We start from the raw sequence: 26,437 nt of genomic DNA on the forward strand, positions 1-26,437 counted from the left end.
TATACATATTCCTAGATCAAAAGGGTTGAGTCCAACACAAAAGCATCATGACTCGATCTAAAATGGATCTGAACAACAACATGGTTATAAGACCCAATATCTACAATTAAGACTAATTCAATGATTAATGAAGGTTAGAGAAAAATGAAAGCCAATGTAAATGTAAAACTAAATAAGACACAAGAGTGAAAGACAAAGAAATAAATAAGGAAGGAAAATAAAACAGGGGAGAAAAGGTTGAGAAATGAGAAATGAAAAGTCATGCATGTTTCCTTTCTCATCACCACAACTCTCCCATTTGTTCCCATATTTTTACCCTCAAAGGGTATATTGGCCAAGGAGATGAGGATGCACAAAGAGCCACTAGTTGCATTGTAAGCAAATGTTGTTCAAATAAGTTCATTGAACAAACCAATAAATGCTAGTTTTCCCATTTTGGTTTTTAGGGTAAATATAGTGTACATTGTATTGAAATTATTTAAGATTTCTGTGTTATAGTATTTAGTTTTGTGTGTGAGATTATGATTGCTTGTTCATGATTTAATCACTATTGTTAATTACATCCATGGTTTCAATGAAGAATCCCATGTTATATACTATTAATTCACTCAAAAACCAATTTGCATTATCATTTAATGAATGTTGATAGCTCTCTATTCTCTTATGTCCATTTTACTTAGATATTGAACATCAATGTCATAATCTTAGAGTCATTTCACTTCTATACGAGGGCTTAAAATTGGTTTAATTGAGTCTAATGGATTGTTGGGCATTTTTAATCATTGTTAGGCATTTTTTTCTTTACTTGGGCCATACCCCTTTTCTCTGAGAAATGTTCTTTTACAAGTGGGTGAAACTAGGGCTATCTTTGGTTGTCTAATGCATTCCCTAAACCAATTCTAATTCTCTAAAATCATACCAATATGTGGGAGTATGGGCTTTACAATCTACTAGATGATAGCTCTTGTAGCTTGGGCGCTTGGAAAGGTGATTCCAAACCCAATATGACCCTTCTAGTTATATGATATATGCTAGAGATATGTCATAGCATAGTGTTTGGGTTAGCTATGAATTTTGACTATATTACCTTCTCCCTCAATGCTCTTCATTGAAGTAAAACGTGTAACCAACATTTATTTCATTGAACTAATCTCAGACAACCTTGATTCCCAATTTCGATTAAGCATTAGCATATGGTTTCAATTAGCAAAATGTCTTCTAGGTAAAGGAAAAAATATATAAATTAGAATTTATGAGGCCATGATAATGAATGGGGAATTAATTACAAGTGAACCAAAAATTCATTCATATCTATTAGCATTACTTGAAGTGACTTACATATATTCCTTGTTGTGGATGGTTGAAAACATTGCCATGGAACCAAGCCTATCTAAAATTATTTAATAATAGAGTAATTTTCCCACAAAGGAGTGTTCTATTCTATATCAATATATTTCAACAAGATATATTTTTAGTGTTGAATCATTTTGATAAAGGATGTTGGTATAAATATGATGACATAGAGGTTTTGATGTTTGGTGGAACCTTTAGTACAAGCAATGATGAATTTAGCTACTACAATTCAAAGCAAGTGCTTGGTTATATCCCCATGGTTTGTTTTTAATTGAGAAAGTAAAAGAACTAGCATTGTCTTGTAGAATAATAATAAATCTATTTTTCATTGGAGCGATATATTTTTTATCGAGCGTTTGATTGACTTGGTTATTTTGGAATGATATATTGCAATTAAAACATTAGATTGGTAACAAAGTGCTCTACACATTGACAATAGTAGATCATTCTTTTATTTACAAATATAGAGGGGAGTAATCCATTTTCTATTGGAGTATTGTGGAATCAAGTACATTATAAATCTTGATTGGAAGTGACCTTGATACTTGGCTACCATAATTTCAAAGCAAGAGATTAGTGAACCAATCTCAAGTCTCTTTTTTTGGCCTATTAACAGATGGAGGTAGAGCCATCCCTAGTATGACTCACAAGAAAGGTTCTTAAATTCAAATACTTGATTGTTGTTACATTGGTAGCTATTTGTTGTGTTTAGGTTTCAATAGTCAACAATGGCTCATTGTTTGGCATATTATAGAGTTTGCAACTATACAAAGAATGAATATGTTTGTTTGTGGTAAAGAAATAAAGATCAAAGTTTATTTTCACATAGTATCCATGTGGATGAAGCGAGTGAGCAATAAGTCTCTCATTTACAAATCATGATTGCAGTTGATTTGGATACATAGGAACTGATGACCCCGCAAAGGGATATGAGGTAATAAAGAAACAAAATAAGCCTCCTTAATTAGGAAAAGGTCTCAAAAGATGTAAAATAAGCTAGGAGGAGGGAAGCTCAAATTAAAGGCAACGAGTATGTATAATTTTTATAGAAATTGTAAGTGCTCAAGGTTTCAAACTTGAAACAAGAGACACAATTCTACTCTGCTAATCTACGGAATAAAAATCACACTTTAGAACAACACGCATAAACATGCAACAAGCAAAACCAAAAGTACACAGTAATTTCTAGGGGAACAACAGGGAAAAACCCCTCAAGCCACTTTGCTTTAACCAGTTGAAAAAATAAACTATTACAATTGCTTTCTCCAACTCTCAGCACAACCTGCAAAAGAATAATTGTTCTCTCTACTAAATGAGAGCCTCTAGCCAACATTTAGACAATTTTTTGCTCCTCTAGCCTCTTATTTCCTTGCAAAAATCTAAGAAAATATTATCTCCTAAACAATAGGGAAGTCCCTCTTTCCTTGCGCAATTCCCAATGAATTGATATCTTGACTGCATGTAGCAACTGTACACTCAACTAGTATACAACTCATGTTACACTGACCTTGTCTCCTCCACCTCAGCTGAGTGATTCGAATTCCATGCATGCATGAGCTATTTTGGGTTGATTGATCAGTTAACTAATAGATCTATGAGTTAGATTGTTGTCCCATTGCACAACTGACAGTCAACTTACTCTATCAATAGTTAGAGGTAAGTGAATTGAATACAACTAAAAATAATTGAACTAGATTGCTAAAATTTAGCAATCAACACACGCATGACTAAAATCCAAGCCCCTAACTCGAATTTACTGAGCTAAATGAGTAACAAGGGCCATGTCACACTAGTTAACTTCCTCCAAGTTGTACCGTTGATGTGGAAATTTGATTTATTCAATTTTACTAATGTTAAAGTCACATTGAGCCTTTCTTGCTACATTTTCTGACACTCCCTCTTAGCAAGAAAGTGATTTTTCACCACCCCTCTCCTACACCTATGGAATTCGAATTTACCTCTTGAAAATGCCTTTGTCAATATGCCATTATCTTACTCCTCAGTTGGAAGGTACAGTAGCAACATAATTCTCCTCTTCACACAGTCCCATAAATGATGATACCATATATCAATGTGCTTGGACCTATCATTAAATACCAGATTCCCAGAGAGATTAATGTAACTCTGATAATCAAAATATATCATTGTCGGATCCATCTCCTAACTAAAAAGACCCACAAGTATTTTCCTCATCCAAATGGCCTCACATGTTTCTTGACTTGTAACCATGTATTCAGCCTCTGCTGAGTTAAGTGCCACAAACCTCTACTTCCTACTATACCTGGAAATAGTTGTTGACCCAACACTGAAGATAGCACTTGAAGTACTTTTCCTGTCTAATGGACTCCCTGCACAATATGCATCGATTAAGACTTGGAGCTTCACTCCCTTTTTCCTCCTGTACCATAATCCATACTTGACAGTGCCTCTGAGGTACCATAACACATGCTTTGCTGCCTTCCAATATAGCTTGGTAGGCCTCACCATAGCTTGACTAAGCTGGTTTACTGCATAACACATGTCAAGTCTTGTGTTCACAAGATACATCAAAGACCCCACAACCTTCCTGTAAATCGTAGCATCAACCTCTTCATCTGAAGTGGAATTCTCCTTCCTCCACTTTGTAGCTAGAGTTGTGTCCATAGGCTTACAATTCTCCATGTTAAATCTCTGAAGAAGTATGCCAAGAATAACCCTTCCTGCTTCCAATGTATGCCAAGAATAACCCTTCCTACTTCCACAAATTTATAATAGGACTCTAGGTTAGGTTGTGGTTCAAGCTCTTGGAGTTCCTCAGGGCCCATTTATACCTCTTTTGATGTTTTTCACCCTCCTGTAGCATTTTTTCTTGATCTATTCTTTCCTGTAGCAACCCTGTCTTTCTCTTGTAGAAAATTTGTTTCTCCTGTAGTAGGGTTGTTTCTCTTGTGGCAATTGTGTTTCTCCTTTAGTAAGGTTGTTTGTGCTCTTAGTTTCTTAGCTATGGCTGATCTAGTGGTTGGCCTTGTCATGGATGTCACAGGTTGTTTACCCTTGGCTTTGGGGGAGGTGACCCCCTCAATTTCCCCTTCCCTTGACCCCAATTCTTTTGTTGTTGGCTAGATATCACTTCAATTTTGATGGGGACTTATTGAAGGAGGTTGAGGGTGATGAAAAGGAGCCTAGATGAAAATGAGACTAATTGTGATGAAAACAAGGTTGGTGGTGATGAAAACAAAGTTAGATGAAAACGATGCCAGTGAGAGATGAAAACGAGGCTAGTGGGAGATGAAAACGAGGCTAGTGGGAGATGAAACGAGGCTAGTTAAAGATTGACTTTGGTGAATAATTTAGCTTGTGGATGGCTGCCTTTATTGACCCTCGATACTTAGACACACAATAGAACAATTACATAGCACTTATGAAGCCCAAAATAATCGATTATATACCTTGTCTGCTTGTGGAGCTGCTTGATGGTGTTGATGTTTTGGATTGAATACTTGTTCTACAGGTGCTGTTGGAGCCAAAGATTGTGTTGCAAGTATTGCATGGTGGCCTGATTCATCATTGGTGCCTGTTGTCAAAGTTTGCTTGCTGATGTGATCCTTTGATGGCTGCATGGTAGATCTGGACATGAGTGAGGCTATTTTTGAGTGTCTTCTGAGATGTCATTTCTTTGTCTTCTTGCAATTTCTTGAGAAAGGTATATACATTTTTTATGTTCTTTTTCTGACTGAAGCTTGATGATGTAAGTCCTTTATTCATGTAGGTCTGCTTGGGATCAGATGTTGTTTCTTGCTGGGTGCTCAAGAATCTGGTAGCAATTGACAAAGGGTCCTTTAGCTGCTCAAAATCAAGGAAATGCATCTCTGTTGCCTTCATGATGGTTGGTTCTTTAATCTGGTGCTTCCAATTGTGTCCTGTAGGGTAATTGTAGACTGCTACATGAATGTATTTCTTCCTGTAGTAGTCATATTTTTTTTTCTATGACAACAATGTACTTTAGATAATGCTTCCAAAAACATTGTAATTCATGATTAATCTATGAAAAAGGATCAAAATCCTTGGTTGTGGTGAAAGTAATGAAAGAAGGGGTGAAAATGGGTTCTTTTCATGGACAAAGATGAAAATGAGAGTGGAGAAGAGGCCAAGTGGTGTGGAAAATGAATGATGAGGTTATGGTGGAGCCCTACTCTTGTTCCTAGATGAAAAACATAAGATTCAAACCCCTTTTCCATGCCAATCACACTCCTCTAGATTTTCTGGTCACTCATGTAGCAATTCTATAATGCTCCTGTAGTAGAATTGTTTTATCCATATATCTCAAATAGTAGATTGGATTGACTTGAAATTTGGTGAGCATGTTTCCATCATCCTTATGCATCTCCCCATAAATTTATTGGCCAACGGATGCACAAATCTTAAGAAAAATTGAAAATGGCTTTAGGTGATGGAGGTCAATTTCTCGAAAGTGTGCACTGGAATTTGCTGAAATTCCTTGAGCATGTTACCATCATCCATATGAATCTCCCCATGAAACATATCATCCAATGGATGCACGATTTTTGAGATATGGTAAAAATAATTTTTTGCCATGTGTATTTTGGCCTCCTGTTGCAAAATAGAACCCTCCTGTAGCATGTTAGGAAAACGAAGAAAAGAAATGGGAAAAGATTGAAAATAATGGGTGGAATTTTAGAAATGGATGAGGGTGATGGATTGACATGGTCTCGGTCGTGTTGGAGCATCTGAGCAAAGGAGGAGAAAGCCTAAGCTTGACTTTCTTTGACTAGATTTTTGATCAACTTTTTTTCTTTTAGCGCTAACTTGTTCTTGTTTCTTGCAAAGGTTGGAGAGCACCTACATTCACCAGAGAGAGATACATGAAGCAAATATTTTTTTATTTAATTTTTTTTTTAGGCCTACTAGTTGTGTAGGTTTTAACCCCGTACAGAAATTACCTGCATACGAATTCTAAAACATAGAAAATAAACAATGTGAGATCATAACACATAAAACACATATACACATAGATTTTCCCCTGGATCCCAAAATCGGGACTACCAGCTTGATTTTTCATTATGTTCCTTTCAATGTTACAATACATATTTATACATGCCGAAGCATCCAATACCATGGACCGAAAACCATCGCATCCAAAAAACATGTGCGAAAATCATGCATGAAACCATAGGTGGGTCTGCCCAACCTAACATAGGGTCCGGAACCCATAAAGTGGGGTTACGGGTGCCCTTCAAACCCCCTGTTAACTACGTGGAAAGAATATAACACAACCCAACATTCTCCCACTTGTTGTTTTCTTTCCACAGGGGGCCACAAGAGAGCTTAGTCATTTTCCCAGCCCTGAAATGCCCATTGTTTCTCTACACCAAGAGAACTTCTCAAAGTTCACAGATTTTGTCAATGCATCTGCAGTATTCTTCAAAGTGTCCACCTTTACCAGCAACACCTTTTTGTCTTCTATCATATCCCTCACAAAGTGATACTGAACATCAATGTGCTTTGTCTTTGAATGATATGTAGGGTTCTTTGCCAAGAAAATTGCACTTTGGTTGTCACAGTCTATCCTTATATCTTCTTGTACTAACCCCATACTTGAACACAATCTCTGCAACCAAACTGCTTCCTTGCTTGCATGAGTAGCTGTCATGTATTCTGCCTTTGTAGTTGATAGTGCCACTACAGATTGTTTCTCACTCATCCAACTGACCGCACCTCCAAATAGGTTAAACACATACCCACTTACAGATCTTTTCTGATCCAGATCTCCAGCACAGTCCGCATCAACAAAGCCATGAATATCCAACACTCTGTCCAATCTTGGTCTTTCTTTGTAGCAGAGACCATAATCACTAGTGCCACGCAAATACCTGAAAACCCGCTTCAATGCTGTTCAATGCTCCTTTCCTTGTTTTGACATAAACCTGCTTAATACTCCCACTACATGTGCAATGTCTGGTCTAGTACAAACCATTGCATACATCAGGTTACCGACTGCACTTGCATATGAAACACGGGACATGTCCTCTTCCTCTTCTTGTGTCTTGGGACATTGTTGAGCAGATAACCTCACACCTACAGGGATAGGAACCTTCACCGGTTTACTATCCTGCATATTAAACCTATGCAATATTGTCTCTATATACTTCCTTTGGTTTAACCAGAGCTTCCTCTTTGCTCGATCTCTTTTAATTTCCATGCCCAAAATATAGTTTGTAGCACCAAGATCTTTCATGTCGAATTTGGAGGACAATTGTGTCTTCAAATCCTAGATAATTTCTTTGTCATTTCCAACCAGCAACATATCATCCACATACAAGACTAGATAAATAACATGGTCACCAATTAATTTAAAATACACACAGTGATCTGCTTTGCTTTTGGTGAAGCCAAGTCCCTGTATAAATGTATCAAATTTCTGATACCACATCCTTGGTGACTGTTTTAACCTATACAAAGACTTCTTTAACTTGCATACCAGTTCTTTCTTACGCTTCACTACAAAGCCTTCAGGTTGCTTCATGTAGATTTCCTCTTCCAGATCCCTGTGAAGAAATGTTGTCTTCACATCCATTTGTTCTACCTCAAAATCAAAAGCAACAACAACAGATAAAAGTAATGTAATAGAAGTTACCTTGGCAACAGGAGAAAAAATATCACCAAAATCAATTCCTGGCACTTGGGAATAACCTTTTGCTACCAACTGAGCTTTGGATTTCTCCAATTTTCCGTCTGCATTTGTCTTCTTTTTGAACACCCATTTTCTACCAATGGGTTTCCTTCAAGCTGGCAACTCCACCAGATCCCAAGCCTCATTTTTGTGTAAATATGCCATTTCATCAACCATGGCCTCTATCCAGAGTTTTCCATCCTCTGAATCTACTGCTTCCTTCACAGTTCTGGGATCATCGTTAGTAATAGATAAAGCAAAATTTGAATAGAAAGCAGATGGACTATACCTTTTAGGCTGCCTTCTTTCTCGAACTGATCTTCTCACAGCCGAAGTTTGTGGCTCTTCATCTTCTGATTCCTCCTCTGCTGTAGAGTCTGATTCTTCCTCCTTTAGTTCAAACTCTATCTTCTCAGGTTCCTTTCGTTGGACTTCATGTTTAATAACATCTTTCACCTCTCTGAACACCACATCTCGGCTGTACAAAACCTTCCGTGTGACTAGGTTCCAAAGCTTATAACCCTTTAAACCATCCTTATACCCAATAAAGATGCACTTTTCATATTTACTATCCAAATTGGTTCGTTTCTCCTTTGGAACATGTACATATGCATCACATCCAAATACCCTCAGATGTGAAAGAGAGGGTTTCTTACCAGTCCATACTTCTTGTGGAGTCTTATCCTCCAACACTGATGAAGGTGACCTGTTGGCCAGGTAACATGCAGTATCCACCGCCTTTGCCCAGAATTCCTGTCCTAACCCGGCACCACTTAGCATGCTTCTTGCCCTTTCCATCAATGTCTTATTCATTCTTTCTACAACTCCATTTTGCTGAGGTGTATATGGAGTAGTCTTCTGCTGTGCTATACAACACTTCTTACAAAATTCTTCAAATTCTTTACTGGAAAACTCTCCAACGTTATCTGTCCTCAGCACCTTTATCTTCTTCTCTGTCTGGTTTTCCACCAGAGCCTTAAATTCTTTAAACCTGTCAAAGACTTCAGATTTCTTCTTAAGGAAATATATCCATGTATTCCTTGAGAAGTCATCTATAAATGATACATAGTACAAAGACTTACCCAGTGATGGAACCTTCACAGGTCCAAACACATCACTGTGCACAAGTTCTAATATCTGTTTCGCCCTCTTACTACCAGAGGGGAAACTCACCCGATTCTGCTTCCCATATACAAAATTTTCACAGAAATCAAAATCCAGAAAGCTATTACTCATACCTTCTACCATACATTTACCATGAAGTATACAAAGGCCCCTTTCTCCAATATGTCCAAGCCTTGGATGCCACAGCATGGTCTTCTCTCCTAAGACCACTAGATTTTCTGCTCCACTTTCAGGAACCACAGAAATATTGCACCCATCAATAACAGTGCTACCTTGCAAATTGTACAGAGTTCCAATCCAAAATCCTCGCATCAATACTAGTGCTCCCCGAACCATCTTGCAGGTATCCTTCTCGAACACTATTTTTTCACCTGCATCATCCAGCTTCCTAACAGAAATTAGATTTCTGGCTAATGCAGGAATATGTAGAACACCTGGAAGCGTTCTAACCCTTCCACCTTTCAACTTCAACTTTACTTTTCTGCGACCAACGATTCTAGCCTTCTTGTCATCCCCCAAGAAGACATCACCACCATCATATTTCTCATACTTGCAGAACCACTCTCTATGGGGAGTGACGTGAAAGGATGCACCTGAGTCAATCGATCATGCCTCATGATCTACATGTGTACTTGAAGAAGCCAAGTACACATCCCCACCTTCATCTGTGGTGGTTTTCGCCTCTGTAGAAGAATCCTCATCAGATCCCTTTCCTTTGTCAGGAGCTTTAGATTTACAGTCCTTTTGTAGTGCCCTTCCTTTCCACATTTCTAGCACACCACCTTTACAGGTTTTCTTGGAGATTTAGATCTCCCTTTAGATTTATATCTCCCACTAGATGACTTATTTTTGTTTCTGTTCTGGATCTGCCCTCGTACAGACAAGGCATCACCATTTTGGCTCTCCATATTTTTCCATCTCATCTCCTCCATCAACAAGGATGAGACTATTTCATCAAAATGCAAGGTAGTTGCATTGCTACCTATTACAATAACCAGACTATCCCACAAATTTGGTAAAGAACACAACAACCTGATGCACTTATCTTCATCTGAAATTTTAATATCAACAGATGTTAACTGACTTACCACAGTATTAAACGCATTCAAATGCTCTGTCACCGAGTCTCCATCTTTCATCCTCAAGTTATATAGCTTTTTCCGCAGGAACAGTTTATTCACCAGAGACTTAGATTGGTACAAAGTCCCTAACTTGTCCCACAAAGCCTTCATCGTAGCTTGCCCTGATACATTCAACAATACTGAATTTGAGACACACAATCGTATTGTGCTCTTTGCCTTCCAATCCAACTTCTTCCATTCTTCATCGGACACTCCCATTGGTTTAGTACCCGGATCTACCACAATTCATTGGTGTTTATCCACCAACAGATCCTCCATCTTGAGTTTCCACAACTCAAAACTATGACCATTAAATTTCTTGATCTCTATCTTTCCACTGCTCGCCATCTTCTTTCACCACCAGAATCGATCTCGTAGATCTCCCACTGAACAGGGTCTACCACAGGCTCGAGCGAAACCCCTCAGCAACAAAGGTGTCCCCTTGAAGCCAAAACAACTCTAATGCCAAATGTACATTTTAACCCGGTACAGAAATTAGCTGCATACGACTTCTAAAACACAGAAAATAAACAATGCGAGATCATAACACATAAAACACATATACACAAAGATTTTCCCCTGGATCCCAAAACCGGGACTACCAGCTTGACTTTTCATTATGTTCCTTTCAATGTTACAATACATATTTATACATGCCGAAGCATCCAATACCATGGACTGAAAACCATCACGTCCAATACCATGGACCGAAAACCATCGCATCCAATACCATGGACCGAAAACCATCGCATCCAAAAAACATGTGCGAAAATCATGCACAAAACCATAGGTGGGTCCGCCCAACCTAACATAGGGTCCAAAACCAAAATTTTCCGAGGTGCTGCCCCGGACCCCATAAAGTGGGGTTACGGGTGCCCTTCAAACCCCCTGTTAACTACGTGGAAAGAATATAACACAACCCAACAAGTTGCCTCAATGAGGTTTTCAACTAGTAGGTTTGCCTAGGTGCCTCAAAGGAGGTTTTCACCTAAGATCTTTTTTTTTCCCTACCCATTGACCGCCTCGTGGAGGTTTTCAATCGATGAGCCAATCTCAGGCGCCTCAAAGGAGGTTTTCACCTGAGATTTTATATTTCCTCTTATTTTTTCATTTTTTTTTTTTAATTTCTTTTTCTATCCTACTATACTTGAAAAAACAAAATTTCTTTCAAGTATAGGAATACTTCCAATTGAGCCGTGTGCACATCAAGATGACAGATAAACTCATGTGTAGGTTCAAAATATATTCTTTTACATGTACCTAAATTTTAGAGACCAAATGATTTGACTTTTACGATATTAAGAACTGTTGAAGAAGAGAGTGATGCTCCATCTTGTTAATTTTCTGGAACCAAACCTCAATAGAGATTGGATACCCTTGGTTCGCTTGCTCATCTAGATCATTATTGATGTCTTCTTCTACCATGACATTCAAATCTTCCTCTTTTTGTTGATTATTCTCTTGAAAACATGGAGGATCTGATGGTAAACATGATGGAACTTTCTCAATCTCTGATTCTGATGTCTTCTCTTCATCAAGTGCAACCCATGATTCTTTGGTCTTCTCATTTGAATCTTATTTTTCTAAATTTTTTCCTTCAATGAAACCAAGATAATATCTTTTTTTCAATACTCTTCCTGAGATAAGATGAATACCATTTAGATCAAGAGGAGATGTTTGAAAGTGTTGTACCTCAAAATTGTAAGCGGGCTGAGTTACTTCCTTGTGTGGGTTTGAAAATGGTGGTACATGTAGATGAGTGGAAGTGTATCTTTGAGATGGATGTGGTTTGGGTTTTGGTTGTGGTGGAGGTGGATGGTAGGGATAACATGGATTTGGCTATGGAGGATATTGAGGATATTGTGAATTTCTCCCATAAGGTCCTTGCTAACCTTGTTTCTAAGATTGGTTTTGGGGTTGATATGGCCAAGGTTGCCAAGGAAAGGGTGTGTTCCAATTACTTTTAGATGGTTACACATATCCTTGAAATTGTGAATTAGTTTCTTGCATCATACCAGGTTGACTGGGCCACCATGGTCGTCTTGGAGCTACATAACATAGTTGCTTTGGTGATTGAATTGCTCCATTGTCCTCTTAGTAAACTCCCTTTAACCTCGGTAATGATGGGAAATATTTAGTAGCGTCTAATTCTGCATGGATAACACAAATATCAACATGCTCTTTTTGCTCATTTTGCATTCTTAACATTTCTACTTGTTCACTTAGATCGCCAAGATTTTTTGTTTTAAAGTTATCAAGTAAATTTCCATGTTCATCTTGACTTACCAATCTTGAGGCCGATTTACTTATCCTTGCCCTTCCTCTTGAGATGCGCTTATATGTTTCACAAATCTCTTCAAATGATAATTGGTATACATCACCTCTACTCATGAGATCAAGGAGATCAATCCACTCATCCCTAATTGTTCTAAGTAAGAGGGTTTTTAGCGTGTCAAATCCTAAATGATGCAATTTTTCCCTCTCAATATTATACATAAATCTATCTATTAGATCCTCAATGCTCTCATCTTATTTTTGAGTCATTCTAAAGATTTCTTCTTTAATATTATGATCTTTATATTTTTCTAAAAATATCTTTTGCATATCATCCGATGATCTTATTGAATTAGTCCCTAAAATCATGAACTATTTAAGAGCTCTATCCTCCAATGTTGTCAGAAACAATCTCAATTTTTGAGTGTTTAATAAGTAACCATAAGATATACAAAGGATTTCAAATTCAAAGAGGAAGGTTTCTGGATCCTCTGACCTCATACCATGGAAGTTGGGAAGGAAATATCGAGGGATGTTCTTCAAGAGAACATTGATATCAATATCTTGAATGGGAAATCCAAGAGGATCTTCTTCATCATCTCCATCCATTTATTCTACCTTCTTTGCCACCTCTTCTTCTTCTACTTGCAAAAGTGGATGGTGATGTGGTTCCTACTGCACCACGTGATCAAGTGGGGGGGGGGGTTGTGGTATTGATTTTGTTTTGTTTTGTTTTGAATGAAAATGCTAATGCAATGCAATTTTCCGTTTTTGAAATGGAATATGCCTAATGCAACTTTTTATGTTTTTGCAGAAAGTAAAATAAATGAATCAACTAGGGAAGAAAACAATGCATGCTTTGACATCTCCTCGACGACGACGCTAAAAAGTGACAAGCCTCAGTATTGCAACAAGAATGCTACAACTCCCAAGGCTACCAACTTAAATTTTCAACCTGGGGTTCGTACAGACTTAAGAGGTGTCGACATTATACGTGCAACATGCAATGTGCCCTTATTTTGTTGATCTCATGCAATTAAATGAATGCCATGAAATCTAAGCCTAAACTAATTACAAAAATGGAAATGTCACTCTGTTTGCAGAAAGGAAACCTAATTACTTTTGTAGAGATGAAATACTAGTTACCTTTGCAGAAAGGAAATGCTATTCTACTTTGCATGAATGTAAATGATAATATTACTTGCAGAAATGTAAGCATTAACCTATTTGCAAAGTGTAAATGGTACATCAAAAGGAAGCCTAGTCTACGTAATAGAAATAACAATGTTGGAAATGGAGACCAAAAATTAAGATGAATAAAACAAAATGAAATCATTCTTCAATTGCTACATTCAATATAGGTTTCACAAGGTGCTTCATAAAGTAATCATGAAAATCATCATTATGCTCTTCAAGTCATGAATCTGTCCACTAACCATAATTATAAAGGTAAATTGCAATGGAGAAGAGACAAGGATTTAGAGGTTTTTTGGTCTTACTCAATCATGGTTCAAAGCCTAGAGGTCATTATTCAAGCCTAAGGGACAAAAAACAAGCTTTTGGAGTAGATCTGGTTAAGTTTACACATGCTACAAGAGTGCTACATGAGTGTTACATGAGGTGGCTATAGGAGGCCCTGTTTTGCCATAGGAGCGAGATAACTTCTCGAATGCCCAAGTAAATCAAATGAAAATGGGATGAGATTTTTATTTATTAATTAGGATGTCTTACGACTCCATTCCAAGTGGAATCACTCCAAAATACCCCTATTAACACGTGCTGAAAAATCGTAGAAAATTACTATTCTAAAAACTGGAAATTCAAGAACTAGTGAGCTAGTTAAGCTACCAAATGCCTAAACTAATCAAGTGAAAATGATATGGGCTAAAATATTTTATTAACTTAAATGTTTTTATGACCTAATACAAGTGAAATCAACTCAAATGAATCTCATTAACACGTTCTAAAAAATAGCCGAAAATTACTACTATTTTGCTACAAGGGATTTCCAGAAATTCTAGATTTGTGAACTAGTAGACCAATCCAAGTAGCTCAATGATAAATATGAATTTTCAAAGTTTTTATAAGGATGCATCATGCTTGTGAATCTATAAATAACCTACAAAACAACTCACTTCAATCATTTAACCAATGTAGACTACAACAAAAGAAGCATGAATAGTAAATACATAAATACGAGATGCAAGTGACAAACACATTCAAAGAAAATATTTAAATTGTATAAGAGGGGTCTGAGGCTCCTGGGATGGCCAAGCCCAAGGAAAACCAGAGTCCTATGAAAGAAACCAAGTTTTAGAAGCTAAAAATGACACCAAACTTCATTATTTGAATCCATCCAAGTACATCCCTCCTAAAAATGAAAGTGGAGCTGCTAAAGTTTTTCTCTACAAGAAGACTAAGAAATACATGCCCCTAGAGGAAAATTCGAATTGGTACTTATACAAATTGACGGGGAAGCATTCTCCTTGAAAGGAGGAAGATTTCCCCTCCAAAATCCCTCAAATAGTGGATATAGTTCCCAACACTAAGAATTTGCATTAAATGACAGGGAACACATTCCTAGTTTTTCTCAATCACTCAAGTTCCATAATTTGTGCAATAATTTCATAATATCATGTTCAGTTATTATCCAATCTTGGTCCTCCTATAGTAGGGAGAAAGTCCCTAGATTATCTCATCCTCCAAATCTTCATAATCTGCCCAATACTCTCACAATATTCTACAAAATAAATAATATTAGGTACATAATAAGCAAGGATAAACCAAATTCCTAAGGACCCATTAATACTACGAATTAACTCTATGATGTGCAAGTAAGGGGGTTAGATACATGTTTTAAATGTCTATAAATAATGAAATGGGCATAATAAAATAGACAATTATAGGGCCCATAAGGTTTACATTGGGTACTTTCCTCAAAACAATAGGAAGTAGTTGCTGGGGTTTCCTCAAGCAATATATCCCCAAAAAAGGGTTGAATTTCTAACAATAACATGAGTATCTTGTCGAACACCTAAATATAACATTTTGATCAAAGATTCAAACCACAAATAAGTCGCATTATAGGGTGAAAAATTAATCTCAAACCCTTTAATTCAAAGCTCGAAAAGGTTAGTAACATTCTTTTGCATACATGGGAATTGATAATAAATAATGAAAATTACTCCTAAACATGTTATTTTGTTTCTTCCATATTTGATGTGAACTAAGCACTCTAATTATGACATTGAGTGTCTTTGAATTGATGTTGTACACAACTACGTTAGTGCTTGGGAAATCTAGACACTTCTAAATGTCGTGGACATTGAGATATTTGTGTGTGGATGATCAACAATGATGATATTCTCAATAGTTGTCTAGGTAATGATAAAGAGCTTCTCCATGGAATTCCATCTAAAACACTTTGCAATATCAACAATGTAAACTTTGAAACGGGAACTGTTACTGTTACCCGTTTTGTAGAGATAGCAAAAAAGTGACCCGATTTTGAAAAGGGGTGATGCAGAACACACATGTTTTGTTTAAAGCATAGTTTTTGGCACTTTAATTTTTTTTATGTACATTACGTTTTAGAATGGTAGTGAATGGTAGTGATTTTCATGCTGATTTTAAAAAGTGGTTATTCTGCATCACACCCTTTTTTTAAAAGACCTATTTTTTGACTTTAAATTTTCTAATGTATGAAATGTAAATAATTATTTTGTAAATTTAATAATTTTGGAAATCATCTTCTTCTTCATATTTTCTTGTTGTTTTTTTTTTTTTTTTTTTTTTTGTAGTGAGGTTTTTATTGATTTGCATATTTAAAGAAGAAGGTCGATATTTTTTATTTTCGATATTCTACATATTTATACATCGTTAATTAAATTTTCAATCCACATGAAATAATTGTCTCTAAAAAACAAAAATAAAAATATATATAAAAAAGGCAAAAATAAAAGATAAAAAATGTAAAAAAAAAATTATCTCATAAACCATAAAAGAATTTGGAAAAAAAAAAAAATTAAAAAAATATATATAAAAAATTAAGTAAGTAAAAATTGAGAAACTAAAAAAAAAACATTAGCAAAAACTAGGAAAAAAAAAGAAAAAGAAAATTAAAAACAAACTAGTTAAAAAAAAAAAATAACGAAAAAATTAAAAAAACTAGTAAAATTAATATTAAAAAAAAAAACAAAAAATGTTAAAAAAAAAATTATCTCACAAACCATAAAAGAAATTGGAAAAAAAATAAAATATATATATATATATTTATATATATAATTAAGTAAAAATAGATAAATTAAAAAAAAAAAAAAAAAACATTAAAAAAACTGGGAAAAAAAATAAAAACAAACTAATTTAAAAAAAAAAAAAAATAGAAAATTAACGAAAAAAATTAAAAAACAGGTAAAATTAATATTAAAAAAAAAACAAAAATAAATTTAAATTATTAAAAAAAAAACCAAAAAAATGTGTATTTTATATTAAAAAAAAAAGTGTAATTATTTTTTGTTAAACATACATATTTTATTTACAAATAAAAAATAAAAAATTAAAATCTATTTTTTTTTTCAATAAGCTTTTTTTTATTATTCAAAAAAATTATGATTTTTTTTTTAAACAATTATTATTATTATTATTATTTTTATTTAAAAATACAAATGATTAAAGTTACATTTTAACCCATAAATGTCCCATGGTATACAAGTGTAAACCCATAAAAACACTTGCAGTGAAAGTCAACTTAATTCACTTGATCCTGCAATGAAGCAGAAGATTTTCCGATTCTCAGCTTTACTTGTTCCATCCCCTCTCTTTTTCTCTCAGCTGCACAGTTGGCTTTATGCCACCTCTATTTGCACATAAAACTCTTTGGGCAAATATATTACCTGTCCCAGAAATCCTTCCCCAGGCTCTTGTGGAGTTTACACGCCTAACTGGGAAGATGTTATAAGTATGACTATTGCTATGCCTCGAGCTTTGCTTTAAGTTTTTATGGACATCATATAACTAATATTGTAGTGCCACAAGATATACATTCAACATGTTGATCTCACTGAAGATCGAAGTGCAGATCTCAGATCGAATACATAGTGTATAAACCAATTATAAGAAAGGGATATACGAGAGTCTGGAGTGCATAGTGAGTTAAGGATTCTACAAAACAAAAACAACAAGAATACTTTTAAAATAAGAATATATAATTTTGTTTCTGAACAGAGAATAAAGGATTTACGTCAGGACTGAATTGAATTCTCTATGAGATAGATTTGATGAAATTTAAAATATATATATTGAAACTGTCCGAAGAACATAGCTTCCAAAGTATGAAAACCACATCGAAGGAATACTTGTTCCCGTAACGAGAGTCATTCCCCATTGGATTTTTACCAAGAATAGAACCCAACTAAGTGTGTGTGTAGTAGAAGACGGTGTCTTGGTATTCAACCATCTGGGTCGAGTGAACAATTCAAATTAGTAAATTACGGAACTCAAACCGCCTTGACCATGAGATAACATTGCAACCGAGGTAGGCATCGAACGAGGGCTGTGTGAATAGAATAACTAAGCTGACTTGTTGCAGAAGGAAATTATGTTAGAATTTGCGCAATTGTTCGTGGAGTTTACACGCCTAACTCTAGTGGTATCAATTGGTGGAAGCTTTTGCCCCCTGAATGTTGAGGAGGGAGCAGCCATTGAGGTGCCATCATTTGGCCCTTTGAGCACAGGAGAATTGAGGTGAACTTTCTTGTTTATACTTTGTCGCAATTTATTAAGTGTGTTAGAATTCCTTAGCCCCCTTAAGCTAATAGGTGTGGCAGTTGGAAACAAGACAGGGTCTTTATTAGCAGTACAAGGCTCTTTGTTATTAGCAGCAAAAGGTTCTTTGTTATACTCTTTGCTGTTAGCTTGTTCATCCTCATTTGTTTGAGAAGATGATATATTCCCATCTAATACGCCATCATTCCTTGTGACTGGCAAAGGGACCATGGTAATTCGTCTTGCAGCCAGAGGAACTAGTGATGTTCTTCTAGCAGTTGTACACAATGAAGCTCTGCCTGTTTTCCTTGGAATGGGCTTCACATTTTGATCATCATATGGCTCAGACTTATTTTCTTTCTGCCCCTTTGAGTAAGGATCTATCAGGCCATTTTTCAAAAGGAGCTCACCCTCCTGTGGTTTTCCATTGCATTCCATAGCATTCAGCATTTGTTTATTTTCAGTCAAAGCGTCTGAGAGGTTGACCAAGTCCTTAGACAATACATTTGTTTCATTGACAGTGTTTACACCTCCAAATTGACGTACGAGGAGGGGTGGCTTTTCAGCCACTTTTCCTGCCTGCTGCTGTTGTTCTTTGAGTTTGTTTTCCAAATTCAATCGAGCCTTTCTCTCATTTGCAAGTTGTCCTTCTAGTTCCTTTACCTTATCATGAAGAAGTTTGTTTGCCTGGTCTCTTCCTTTCAGTTTTGCTTCCAAATTTTGTATGGTTTCTTCCATTTTCTTCATTGAACCCTCCTTTGATTTTCCATCTTGTTTGGCCTTCTCGACCATCTGTTTATACTTCACTAGCTCTGTAGAATCAAACTGTTTCCTAGCAGGACCCAACTCTATTCCACGAACTCTGCTGGCGAAATTCAGTGAGCAAAGTGTTTCACTTATGTCATTTTCATTTGGACTAATCTTGTCACGCCCCGACACCTACGGTGCTCTTCCAACCGCTTATAGCGAGGTGCGGCACCACCGAACACTTTCTTTTCACCAATACTCACTTTCGTGGACTACGCCTAATTCACTTGTCCTTACTTAGTTTGTGTTTCGCAACCAAGTAAAATGCATTTATCCTTTATACTTAATAAAGCCCATACTCATTCATTATCCATATGCAATTAACCAAGAACATCAACAATTGCAAACAAGTATAAAGGGAGGGGCAACTCCCGAACAGTCTACCCAACAATATATTATAACAGTTCTTCAATAATACATCATCAAGTATACTTGGCAAAACTCCAAGTCTATACTTAGAATAATTTACAATCAAGGCATAGAACAACCTTTTACAACATCAATGCCAATCTACACGGTAGGAGGGTGCTCACCCGAGACACCTAAGACTCCCCCTTAGACTCTGCACGATTTCCACCTCAAACCGCACTCTTGTCGACCTACGACTGACCTCCGGTAAAACTGCGCACTTCCTCCTAGAGCGCATGAGCTATGCGCACTTATCTGCACCCTTTTACCCCTGCTCAATGCGTAGAAGAGATATGCGAAGTTCGTTGGTTGGATTGATGCCAAATGAGCTCAAGTCTTTCTCCATTTATACACATTCCTGCGTGTGTTTGGAGGGGGTGTCCAGCCTTAAGGCCGACCCCATAAACCAACACTACACGCCCACATGTGCTCCTCCACAAGTCGGCCTAGCTCCATCTAGCCATCGCATATAAACAAGAGTTCAACACTTAGTTTATTTAAGTGTTTCTCCCTATCGTCGCACTTAATGTCGCATATGTTCGTCGCACTTCGTCGCATAAGGAGCGCCCGCCCGTCGCATGTCCGCCCGCTCGTCGCACCGATGTGCGCCCGCCGTGCCCGTGCGCCCGTCGCACCCGACGCTCGTCTGCCCGAGTTGCGAAGACCTTACATCCTCCTCCACCTGAAATCGTTGTCGTCCTCGACAACATACCATCTCGGTAGCTCTCCACCAAGATCATCATCAACCATGATGTCAACTCCTCCACATAAGGCAAACATCCCTGCAACATATGTAGAATCCCATCTCCATCATGTTCCACCTTAGTGACTAACTGTCACCAAGACAACCATACCAAGGTATACACCTCTACGGTATGTACTCCATCAGATATCATCTCGATCCATGATCATTGACTCCTTTGTCACAATCTCCATTGTAACAACTCGTGTCAACCTCATCATGTGTCACCATGTGAACCTCTATCATGATACTCCAACAAAATGTCAACACATCTCTGTACACTTCGCGACCCCATGTCTGAACTAGTTGGGTAGCTAATCCAACCATTACGCCCAATCCATGAGAGTGAACATCCTCATGCCATCATCTGTTGTTCCTCAACATCTGCCACATTCTTGACTCATCAAGAATCCATCTCTACAATCCATGCTCAGGTCCATGGAAACTCCATCCATCTGCAACATGCCATGATGCTTGATGCCAAGCCATCCCTGCACCAGCAATCATACCTGCTCAAACATGTCTAAGGACTCACTTCCATGAGCAGCTAACAATGAGCCCCATCTTCTCCTTTCATCTAAGAAGATGTAGAGGGAGTAGAGCCTGAAGGCTCTCCCTCACTAATCAACTCAATCCATCTATCAGGATCCTCAACCTCCATCCTTTGTAGATAAGCAACCCGGTCTTGGACATCCGGCCTCACATATACCTCAACATCATCATCATCATCCTCCACCAAATCTAGCCTTCTTGTCAAATCCAAGATGCTATCTGAAAGTGATCTAATGACCAATGATTGCTCCACAAGCTTTGCCTCAATAGTGGACAACCGCTTGTTCACCTTCTCCTTATCTTCCATTTGCATCACTCCTAATTTACAATTAGGCCTTGTCACACCAATGGTTGGAACACCAATGGGTACATCTTCCCTTCCATCATAAATGTAGAGCTTCCTCAAATGTGGTACAACCATAGCCTCAAATTGTTTCATGAATTCCATCCCCAATACAGCTTCATAGTCATCAATCCACACTATAGTGAAGTCCACCTTCCCGGTCCATTCACCAAGTGTAGTGTCCACCTTCTCAGCTATACCAAGAATCTCCATAGGAGGAGAATTCACTGTCTTCATTTGTGCCTTTACCGGTACAAACTTCAACCCAATTCTTCTTGCAGTATCTTCACTCATGAAGTTGTGAGAAGCCCCACTATCCACCATAGTGAGTACATCAGCACCTCCAACCTTCATCTGAACATACTCCAATCTGTTCCTTTCAGGATCTCTCCTAGAGACCACCTCCGTAGTAGCAGAAGCACCAAGTATCTGCATCATCCCCACAGAAGCACCTTCATTCTTTCCATCAGATTGTGCAATAGCATCCACTTTCGGTTTGGAAGGACAATTCTTCACCGTATGTGGACCAGCACATATCCAATACTTCAAAGGTTTCTTCGTCTTCGAACTATGATCCGATTTCGAAGCATATTCCTTCTTCTTCTCTTTCGGTTTCTCAAACTTCTTCTTCCTATCATCAGAAGTTTCATCATAATGTTCCACCAACCCGTCAACAGCAGCAAAAGCTTCTTCAAGTGTCCTAATCTTCTGCCTCTTCACTTCATTGTGTGCCCAAGGCTTCAACCCAATAATGAAGTTGAACACCTTGTCCCTCTCTGCCATGTCAGGAAGTTCCAGAGCCGCACTTGCAAACTCCCACTGATATGCTTGTAGGCTTCCGGTTTGTTTTATGTACTTAATCTTCGTCCTTGCTTCCCATGTTTCATCCCGAGGACTGAAATGAGTCTGCAAAGCCTTCTTCATGTCATCCCACGAAGTAATGTCATCAGCACTACCATTGGCAATATGATCTAACCTTCTTCGCCACCACATCTTAGCATCCTTTGTTAAGAACTGAGTAGCTACCTTGACCTTTGTCTCATCATCAGATAGACCCAACCGTTCCAAGTATTGCTCCATGTCCCATAGAAAGTTGCCAAGAGTCTTTGCATTCCTTGTGCCATCATAAGATTCCGGTTCCTTGAACTTCATATGAGGTACTCCTCCACCTGAGTTGTGCCTCACTGCCTTCTTCAACACCGCTATCTCATCATTGGCTGTGTCAAGAGTTTTCCTCAAGTTCACGATCTCTGCAAGACCCTGATCCCTTGCTTCTTCAACCTCTTTGACCCTTACTTCAAGTTGTGTACACATAATATCAGTGTACTCATACTGTGTTCGGAGTTCATCATGTTGTGTCTGGAGTTCTTCGAGCTCTTCTTTTGTCTTCAAGTTGATCTCTTGCTCCTTAGCAAGCAAGTCCATCTTCTTATCCCAAGAAGTCTCCATAGCCTCCATTTTTTCCAACACCTTCTCAATGAACCCAATAGTAGTATCTTTCATAACATGACTAGACCCAGCCTGAGATTCAGTTGCCATCTCTGACAAATTCTTACCCTTTTGCAATCTAGTTTCGACCATTCAACAGCTTCACCAAGTCACCTGCAATTAGAACCAACCCTTGTTCCACTTTGTGTGAAACGGTTTCCTTCACCTGCAGTACCTGTCACGAGCAAACCTTGCTCAAACCGAGTCTTGAAATTACCTTCAAATGCTTCAACACCTGAACCTGTTCAAGCCTCGATATCACCTGTCATCAACTTCAAACCTTCATGAGCAAACCTTGCTCTGATACCACTTGTCACGCCCCTACACCTGCGGTGCTCTTCCAACCGCTTATAGCGAGGTGCGGCACCACCGAACGCTTTCTTTTCACCAATACTCACTTTCGTGGACTACGCCTAATTCACTTGTCCTTACTTAGTTTGTGTTTCGCAACCAAGTAAAATGCATTTATCCTTTATACTTAATGAAGCCCATACTCATTCATTATCCATATGCAATTAACCAAGAACATCAACAATTGCAAACAAGTATAAAGGGAGGGGAAACTCCCGAACAGTCTGCCCAACAATATATTATAACAGTTCTTCAATAATACATCATCAAGTATACTTGGCAAAACTCCAAGTCTATACTTAGAATAATTTACAATCAAGGCATAGAACAACCTTTTACAACATCAATGCCAATCTACACGGTAGGAGGGTGCTCACCTGAGACACCTAAGACTCCCCCTTAGACTCTGCACGATTTCCACCTCAAACCACACTCTTGTCGACCTACGACTGACCTCCGGTAAAACTGCACACTTCCTCCTAGAGCGCATGAGCTATGCGCACTTATCTGCGCCCTTTTACCCCTGCTCAATGCGTAGAAGAGATATGCGAAGTTCCTTGGTTGGATTGATGCCAAATGAGCTCAAGTCTTTCTGCATTTATACACATTTCTGCGTGTGTTTGGAGGGGGTGTCCAGCCTTAAGGCCGGCCCCATAAACCAACACTACACGCCCACATGTGCTCCTCCACAAGTCGGCCTAGCTCCATCTAGCCATCACATATAAACAAGAGTCCAACACTTAGTTTATTTAAGTGTTTCTCCCTATCGTCGCACTTAATGTCGCATATGTTCGTCGCACTTCGTCGCATAAGGAGCGCCCGCCCGTCGCATGTCCGCCCGCTCGTCGCACCGATGTGCGCTCGCTGTGCCCGTGCGCCCGTCGCACCCGACGCTCGTCTGCTCGAGTTGCGAAGACCTTACAAATCTGTACAAACATAAGTGTTTTTGAGTCTCCTCCTAATGAATCTTGTAGTAAGTGTGTCAGCTTGGAGTTCCTGAAGGGAATGTGACTATTTTTAGTTGCAAGAGAGGATATCACATCCCCAAGAGCAGAGAGTGACTTGTTGATGTTCTGTGCTTCCTTAAGACGATCCCCTTGAACATCAGTTTTTGCTACTCGCTCACTTCCAGCTAGATCAACCAACCAAAGCTTGCTCCTAGTGCATTCTCCATTAATTGAGTTCTCCCCCCTTACCATCACATAAAGTATGCAGTGAGAACGACTACTGTGCTCATTGGCATTAGTGGAGCCAACAGCCCTAGCACTGCTTCCAGTTTGCAGCACTTCCCAAACCTCATTCATACTGTGCACTTGTGCTTCAACAAGACCTGGTACGTGATGAATCCCTTCAGCCATCTGTTTTATCTCTAGCTTCTTTACAGCTTGTCCTAGCTGAGGAGATGCAAGCAAGTCACGTATCTGTTCATTGTAAACCTCTAACACACTCACAGAGATATCATATTTGAATTGTCCTTTCCTTTCATTAGCTACTCGGAACAGCTCCTCCAATGTTCGATAGTTAACACCACGGTTTTCTTCTGTTCCCTCCATTGTAAATGTCTTTCCAGTTCCAGTTTGTCCATATGCAAATATACAAACATTGTACCCATCCAAAACTGATACCACAACAGGTGCAGTATCTGCAAAAACATCCACTTGACCAGCTTCTGGAGTAAAAACTGAATCAAATTTGAAGACCTTTTTGGAGGCTCCATTGGTTCGGATACTGATCTCAGAGTCTTTTGCAGTGTCAAATTCTGCCACAGAAACAGCTCCTTCTGCAACCTCTTGAGCACTCAATGGACGACACCTACAGAAGACTCTAATATTTCCTTTCAGCTCCAAAAGTTTGTTATAAAGTTGTTTGCGTTCCTTGCTTTCTTCTACAAACTTTGTTTTCAGTTCAGTGTACTGGAGTTTTAGTTCCTCGTGCTGATTAACCAGAGCTTGCACAGAGGAAGTCATTTCACTGATATTAGGTAGCGCAGAAGCATAGCAATTTGCCTCCTCCAAAAGTTTAACATATTCACTCTTCAGTACCTTGATTTTGTCATTTAAATGGTTGACTGATGAGGCCCACAATTTCTTTTCCCTCTCGTGTTGGTCCTGAAGGTCTCTTAACTCATTCACTTGGCCCTCCACAGCATGAGCTAAAGAGCCAACATGCAAAGACTTGCGCATAAGTTCATTCCCGAGTTTCTCAAGTTGGCGGTTGGAATCTTCCAGGGACATCCATGCCTCATGACATTCTTTCTTCTTCAATTCATAATCTTTACGCAGCTCTTCTATTTTCTTTTCATACTCCAAAACAGACTTACAACTCCTGCCTCTACTCTTCTGATTATAGCCCTCTTCACCTACTGCTAGTGCCTGGTTCGTTTGCTTCAAATCAGCTTCTTCTGCAATCACGATAGGATGTTTACTCCCTTTATGACCCAAAGATTGTGCTTTTCTAATGATGATGGCACAGACAATAGGGCTACCAGTGACTGCTTCAAATCTAACAGTTAGAGTTCCCCCATCGATAACATGTGCCGGGGCATCCATCAGAACAAGTGGAGTGTTTGAACCAACCCGAGCATAAATGTCAAGCTCAGAAAGAATCTTATCCTCCTGTATAAAGACATCAAAAACTCGCATCCCTGCTGCATGCAGGCCACTCCCAGGCAGGCCACTCCGCCCACCGCCGCGCCACCACGGGCGGCCGGGGGGCGGATGGTCGATTCCCGGAATCACCATCCGCCTGCAGGCCACTCCGCCCACCGCCGCGCCACCACGGGCGGCCGGGGGGCGGATGGTCGATTCCCGGAATCGACCATCCGCCTGCAAGCCACTCCGCCACCGCCGCGCCACCACGGGCGGCCGGGGGGCGGATGGTCGATTCCCGGAATCGACCATCCGCCCCCCGGCCGCCCGTGGTGGCGCGATGGTGGGCGGAGGGCCTGCAGGCAGGCCACTCCGCCCACCGCCGCGCCACCACGGGCGACCGGGGGGCAAATGGCCACCGTTTTTTTTTTTTTTTTTTTTAAAAAAAAAAAAAAAACAAAAAAAATATTAACTTTAAATTTTTTTTTATAATAATTTTTTTAATTTTAAATTAGAAAAATAAGTTTGTTTTAAATTGGTTTGTGGTTTTATAATAATTTTTTTTTAATAATAAAAATTTGTTAAAAAAAATATAAATTTTAATTTTAATTTTTTATTTTTTTTTAAAGTATAAAATGTAGGTTTAATTTTTTTTTTTTATTTTTTTTTTTAAAGTATAAAATGTAACTTTAATCATTTGTATTTTTAAATAAAAATAATAATAATAATAAATTAAAAAAAAAAAATTCATAATTTTTTTTAATAAAAAAAAAAGCTTGTTGAAAAGAAAAATAGATTTTAATTTTTTATTTGTAAATAAAATATGTAAGTTTAACAAAAAAATAATTACAC

At 38.2% G+C, this 26,437-nt stretch overlaps 1 pseudogene; it reads right to left on the reverse strand.

Moving 5' to 3' along the window:
- Positions 1-18,111: 18,111 nt before the first annotated feature.
- On the reverse strand, positions 18,112-25,738 carry LOC149158029 (kinesin-like protein KIN-14R pseudogene; annotated as a pseudogene).
- Between the last annotated feature and the right edge of the window lie 699 nt (positions 25,739-26,437).

This window comes from Pinus tabuliformis, chromosome 5_2, assembly GCF_031772625.1.
Source record: "Pinus tabuliformis cultivar Carrire ecotype Pingquan chromosome 5_2, CPIR1, whole genome shotgun sequence".
Classification (NCBI taxonomy): Eukaryota; Viridiplantae; Streptophyta; class Pinopsida; order Pinales; family Pinaceae; genus Pinus; species Pinus tabuliformis.